This window comes from Alexandromys fortis, unplaced genomic scaffold (genome assembly GCF_014885135.2).
Source record: "Alexandromys fortis isolate MF-2015 unplaced genomic scaffold, M_Fortis_MF-2015_v1.1 scaffold_132, whole genome shotgun sequence".
Lineage (NCBI taxonomy): Eukaryota > Metazoa > Chordata > Mammalia > Rodentia > Cricetidae > Alexandromys > Alexandromys fortis.
Window position 1 is genome coordinate 390,474 of NW_026068055.1, and position 7,405 is coordinate 397,878.

The 7,405-nt window shown below is 40.6% G+C and overlaps 1 pseudogene; it reads left to right on the plus strand.

The window, feature by feature from the left end:
- The first annotated feature begins 291 nt into the window (after positions 1-291).
- On the plus strand, positions 292-996 carry LOC126487167 (U2 small nuclear ribonucleoprotein B''-like; annotated as a pseudogene).
- The last annotated feature ends 6,409 nt before the right edge of the window (positions 997-7,405 follow it).

The window sequence follows — 7,405 nt, forward strand, 5'->3', positions numbered from 1 at the left end:
ACAAACACTGCTCGCTGATAATCTCTCAACATCAATGTTCTTGATTTCCCCATAACAGGACACAGACTAATAGAATGGATGTGACAATAGGAACCATCGTTCTGCTGCATCCAAGAAACATATCTTAACATCAAGGATAGACACTACCTTAGGGTAAAGTGCTGGAAAAGCATAGTCTGAGCAAATGGACCAATGAAGCAAGCTGGTATATCCATTTTAATATCTAAGAATATAACTTCAAGGTCTTCAGACAGGACAGCCCAGGCTTCAGGATATTTGAAGGGTTTTTTTTCCAGACATGGATATCAGGCCAAATCACACAATTTATATCAACAATATGAATGATAATATTAAAAAAGGAGAATTGAAGAGATCCCTGTATGCACTGTTTTCTCAGTTTGGACACATGGTAGATATTGTGGCTTTAAAGACCATGAAGATGAGGGGGCAGGCTTTTGTTATATTTAAGGAACTGGGCTCATCCACAAATGCTTTGAGACAGTTACAAGGATTTCCTTTTTATGGTAAACCAATGCGAATTCGGTATGCAAAAACGATTCCGATATAATATCTAAAATGCATGGGACTTTCGCTGACAAAGAAAAGAAAAAGGAAAAGAAGAAAGCTAAAACCATGGAACAGGCTGCAGCAGCTGCAAACAAAAAGCCTGGCCAGGGAACACCAAATTCAGCTAATACTCAAGGAAACGCAGCACCAAATCCTCAGGTCCCAGATTACCCTCCAAACTATATCCTATTCCTTAATAATTTTCCAGAAGAGACGAATGAGATGATGTTATCCATGCTATTCAATCAGTTCCCTGGTTTCAAAGAAGTTCCCTTGGTACCTGGGAGACATGACATTGCATTTGTAGAATTTGAAAATGATGGGCAGGCTGGAGCTGCCATAGATGCTTTGCAAGGGTTTAAGATCACATCATCTCATGCAATGAAGATTACCTATGCCAAGAAATATCTTTTGGAATGGCCGGTTTGAAAGGACTTGGTATTATTTATAGTGTTTGTTTGGATTACATCTGGTCAAGTCATTTTAATGGTTGGAAGTGAAATTGAAGTTTGGGAGATAGAGTCACCTATTTTTTTTTTTTTTTTTTTAGTTTTGGTGAGCTGTGAAATCTGAAGCCTTAATTTTGTACAATAAACTTTTATTTGTATTCTGTGCACTTAAACAATATAACTTCAAATCAAAATTAATCAGAAAAGACAGGGAAGGACACTACATACTCATCAGAGGAAAAAATTCAACAAGAGGACTTTGCGGTTCCTAACATCTACGTGTCAAATAAAAGGGTATCCAATTTTGTGAAAGAAACACTGCATAGGTTTAAATCATAAATTGACCCCCACATACTGATAGTGGGATATTTCAATACCTGACTCCACTAGACAACTCAGGCACACAAAAACTAAACAGAAAAATCCTGGAGCTAACTGATATTGTTAACCAAATATACCTAGCAAATATTTATAGAACTGTTCACCCGAATATGAATGAGTATACTTTCTTCTCAGCACCTCATAGAACTTTCTCCAAAACTGACCACATACTTGGAAACAAAGCAAGTGACAACAGAAAAAAGAAAATGGAGAAAACATCCCGTGCACTTTCTGGTCACCATAGTTTAAAGCCGAATATCAACAATAGAAACAACAGAAATCATACAAACTCATGGAAACCGAACTATACTGAATGAAAAATAGGTCAAAACAGTTTTATTGGGTTTAGAAATTGAAAACTTTCTTGAATTTAAAGAAAATAAATATGTAACATACCCAAATTATGGGATATATAGATTCAGTGAAGTCCCCATCAGAATTCCAACATAATTCTTCATAGATCTTGAGAGAATAATTTTCTAGTTTCATATGGAACCACACACATACACACACAAAACAAGATTGCTAAAACAATCCTGCATAATAAAAGGACTTCTGGAAATAACAACATCCCAGATATGAATGTGTGCTACAAAGCACAGTATGGCATTTACACATAGACAGACAGGTTGATTAATGGACTCCAGTTGAAGACCCAGACATGTAACCACACACCTATGGACATTTTTGTTGTTGTTTTGTGTTTCGAGGCAGGATTTCTCTGTACAGCCCTGGCTGTCCTGAAACTTGTGCTGTAGACCAGGTTGGCCTCTGACTCATAGAGATTCATCTGCCTCTGCCTCCTGAGTGTTGGGATCAAAGATGTATACCACCACCACCTGGCAATAACTGATTTTTGAAGTCAGACAGCATCTTCAACAAATGTTGCTGGTCTAACTGGATACAGCATGCAGAAGAATGCTGCTGGTCTAACTGGATACAGCATGCAGAAGAATGCAAATGGATCCATACTTATCACTCTGCATAATACTTAACTCCAAGCTGACCAAAGACCTCAACATAAAACCAGATATGCTGAACCTCACAAAAGAGAAAGTGGGGGAACAAACAGTACTGAACTCATGGGCATGGGGAAAAAGACTTTCTGAATAGAACGCCATTAGCACAAGCACTAAGGCCAACAATTAAGAAATAGAAAAAGCGTCTTTATGGCAAAGGATATTGCCATTTGAATGAAGTGGCAGCTTGCAGAATGGATAAAGTTTTTTTTTTTAAACCAACTACACACCTGACAAAGTGTTAATATAAAAGAATCCTCGATATCAAGAAGCAAATAACCCTATTGAAAAATTGATGGGAGTGCAAACTTATATAGCCACTTTGAAAATCAGTGTGGCAGGGGCTCAGAAAATTGGGGATCAATCTATCTCAAGACCCAGCAAACCACTCTTGGGCATGCCTAAAGGATGCACACTCATAACACAAGGACATTTGCTCAGCTGTGTTCGTAGCAGCATTATTTGTCATAGCCAGAACCTGGAAACAGTCTAGAAGCCCCTCAACCAGAGAATGGATAAAGAAAATGTGGCACATTAACACAATGGAGTAGTGGTAAAAACAATGACATCTTGAAATTTGCATGCAAATGGATTGAACTAGAAAAAAAAACCCATCCTGAGTGAGGTAACCCAGATTCAGAGAGACAAATAGGGTATGTACTCACTCATAAGTGGATATTAGACATAAGGATAAACAGTTTACAGTCCACGATCGCAGAGAAGCTAGGTAACAAGGAGAACCCTAAGAGAGACATGCATGGATCTCCCTAGCAAGGGGAAACAGACAAGATCTGAAAAAATTGGGAGTATGGAGTGGGGTCAAAAGAGGGAGGAAGTACAGGGGAGGGGAGAAGGAGAGGGAGGAGGATAACATGAGGCAACAGGATGGCGGATTGGGGGAATGACAGAGACAGAGAGCAAAGAGATATCTTGAGGGAGTCATCAAAGGGCTAGGGAGAAACCTGGCCCTAGGGAAATTCCCAGGAATCTACAAGGATGACCCAACTAAGACTCTAAGCAACAGTGGAGAGGATGCCTAACTGGCCTTCCCCTGTAATCAGATTGATGACTACTTTAATTGTCATCATAAAACCGTCAACCAGCATCTGATGGAAGCAGATACAGAGATCTACTGAGAAGCACTGGGCCGGGCTACCAGAGACCAGTACAAGAGAAGGAGGAGGATAATATGAACAAAGAGGTAAAGATCATGATGGTGATACCCAAAGAAAGAACTGACCTGAGCTAGTGAGAGCTCACTGACTCTGGAATAATAGTGGGGGAATCTGCATAAAACCAAACTAGGCCCACTGAATGTTGGGGGCAGTTGTGAGGCTCGGGCAGTCTGTGGGGCCACTGGCAGTGGGACCAGGATTTATCCCTAGTGCTTGAACTGACTTCTTGGGGCACATTCTCTTTGGAGGGATACCTTGCTCACCCTAGACATAGGGGGGAGGGCCTTGGTCTTGTCTGAAAGTGAAGTGTCTGACTTTGTTGACTCCCCATAAGAAACCTTACCCTTTCTGAGGAGTAGATGGGGGTGGGGAGGAAGGGTGGGGCAGAAGCGGGGAGGGAGTGGGAATGGGGATAGCTATGTAAAATGAGAAAAGATTGTATTTAAAAAGGCAAAATAAAAAAGACATGCACAGAAAAGGGAATATTTAAAAATATTTTTAAAAAAATTAAAAAAAATTACTTTTGGTGTCTTGACTTTAGTTTCTTGAGTACAACATTGTTCTCAACACTCTAAGGGTGGATCTAAAGAGTTTCCAGGATTTTATGACTTGTGCTCATGTTCCTTCATGGGTGGGCGACCTGTGAAGAACAGTTTGAAATGAATTCATGTTTTTGCTGATATGTTTATATGTGTTTTCACCCCCTGGGCAAATGGTTCTCAACCTTCCTAATGCTGCGATCTTTGAATACAGTTTCCTCATGTTGTAGTGACCCTCGACCATAAAATTACCTTTGCTGCTACTTCATAATCGCAATTTGGCTACTATTGTGAGTCATAATGTGACAATCTTTTTTTAAATTTATTTTATTTTGTTTTATTAAAAATTTCTGCCTCCTCCCCGCCTCCCTTTTCCCTCCCCCTCTTCCCACTCCCCATACCCCACTTCCCCCCTCTCCAGTCTGAAGAACAGTCAGGGTTCCCTGCCCAGTGGGCAGTCCAAGGTCCTCCCCCCTCCATCCAGGTCTAGGAAGGTGAGCATCCAAACAGCCTAGGCTCCCACAAAGCCAGTACATGCAGTAGGATCAAAACCCAGTGCCATTGTCCTTGGCTTCTCAGTAGCCCTCATTGTCCACCATATTCAGAAAGTCCAGTTTTATCCCATGCTTTTTCAGTCCCTGTCCAGCTGGCCTTAGTGAGCTCCAAATAGATCAGCCCCACTGTCTCAGTGGGTGGGTGCCCCCCTTGCGGTCTTGACTACCTTGCTCATGTTCTCCCTCCTTCTGTTCCTCATTTGGACCTTGGAAGCTCAGTCCATTGTTCCAATGTGGGTCTCTGTCTCCATCTCCAGCCATCACCAGATGAAGGTTTTATGGTGATATGCTAGGTATTCATTAGTATGGCTATAGGATCGGGCCATTTCAGGCTCTCTTTCCTCAGCTGCCCAAGGACCTAATTGGGGACATCTCTCTGGACCCCTAGGAACCCCTCTAGAGTCAAGGCTCTTGCCAACCCTAAAATGGCTCCCTTAATTAAGATATATACTTCACTGCTCCCATATCCATCCTTCCATTATCCCAAGCTTCCCATTCCCCCAAGCTCTCCCCATCCTCCCCTTCTCACTTGTCTCTCCTCATCTCTCCTTTCCCCTATCCCACCCACCCCCCCATTTCCCATTTTTTTGCCAGCAATCTTGTCTCCTTCCAATATCCAGTAGGATAACTATATGTTATTCTTTGGGTTCACCTTCTTATTTAGCTTCTGTAGGATCGCAAATTATAGGCTCAATGTCCTGTATTTATGGCTAAAAACCAATTATGAGTGAGTACATCCCATGTTCATCTTTTTGGGTCTGGGTTACCTCACTCAGGATAGTGTTTTCTATTTCCATCCATTTGCATGCAAAATTCAAGAAGTCATTTTTTTTTTTACCGCTGGGAGTACTCCTAATATGTATATATTCCATACTTTCTTCATCCATTCTTCCATTGAAGGGCATCTAGGTTGTTTCCAGGTTCTGGCTATTACAAATAATGCTGCTATGAACATAGTTGAACAAATACTTTTGTAGTATGATAGGGCATCTCTTGGGTATATTCCCAAGAGTGGTATTGCTGGGTCCTGGGGTAGGTTGATCCCAAATTTCCTGAGAAACCGCTACACTGCTTTCCATAGTGGTTGCACAAGTTTGTATTCCCACCAGCAAAGGATGAGTGCTCCCTTTACTCCACATCGTCTCCAGCAAAGGCTATCATTGATGTTTTTGATTTTAGCCATTCTGACAGGTGTAAGATGGTATATCAAAGTTGTTTTGATTTGCATTTCCCTGATCGCTAGGGAGGTTGAGCATGACCTTAAGTGTTGTAACCCCATGTGAAAGGGTCATTCTAACCCTAAAGGCATTGTGGCTCACAGGTTGAGAGCCATTGCTCTAGTATAAATTACTTATAGTAACTAGGCTATTGTTCCCTTTCATTCCTTGGAAAATGTATACATATGATTTTTACAAATGCATAGATTCATATGTCTTCATGGGGTTCTGAAGAGAGAGGTTGTTGGCAGGGATCTGGTTTCTTTCCAGTTTCATGTACTAGCCAAGAAGTGCACACACAGCACCTCAGGTTGTATTTTATCATGTCTATTGATATGCAGATTAATTGGCAATACGATGTCAATATTGTCAGCTTGACAGGAGTTAGAATCACGGTGGAAATATGTCTCTAGAGGTTTTGAACTCATCTAAACTCCAATGCTGGCACTGTGTGGGTGAGCAATCTTTTCCTCTCTGCTAGTTGTTTCATAGCAGTGGTGATACTTAAGGCATGGTATTTATTCCCCAAGAAGAGAGAACATTTCTTGATAAGTAATCTTGTCCCTTTACCAAGTACTTTCTGCTTCAAATTTAAACAGATTTCATTCTGTGAAAGTTTTTCGGGAAAATGATGGAGTGAAATTTTAGTGAATAAGTCTGATTTAGTAGTCATAAAATAGTGGGTTTGGGACTCATAAAATCCCCTTTCTTTAATATTATATTTTCTTATGATAAATTTACTTCATTTCTATGACCCTCAGTATATTCATTTATAAACTGTAATCACCGCCACTAATTCAATAGGGTTACTGTTGGGACTGACAGAGATGATCAGTGCAGGCTACTTATCCCAGCCCTTGTTTATAGTATAAATTCAGTAAATGCTAGCTACTCCTAGGATTACTTATAATTCTAATGGTTTTGTGGCGAGTGAATGAACACATAAGCGTGACAGACTAACAATGAATCATTAGGTCATACACTTTGTGTAGCCCCTTAAAATCCCCATTTTCTTTGAAAGAAAAAAGCTGAAGAATTTTTATACTGTTGAAAGATCAATATAGCGAAGACACTTGGCATTTATTAACTAATCATCTCGTGAAAGGTAACTGTTTTTCTTTTAAATGTGCAAAAGTCGACAAGACTAATATTTTAGTTCCTATTACTGTGTTGTGGGGGTGGGGATGGCATGCCATAGAGCTTGTACAGATGTCAGAGGCCAATTTTGAGGTGGTCCTTCCACCTTGCTGTGGGTTCCAGAGATTGAATTCAGGTTGTCAGGCTTCTGTGGCAAGTGCTGAGTTATCTTGTAGGCACCTAGAATGTTTTCTGTCTTTGTTGGGATTATCTGGAAGCTGATGTGGAACATACAAAACACATGGGCAATACAGGTGTTCTCTATGTCTTCTAGGCCATCCATTCACTCATACTCTGTTCTGAATTTTCAGACAAAAGATTCTCAGTCTTCAACACCAGGATGCTAATCACCTGAAATATTTTAGCA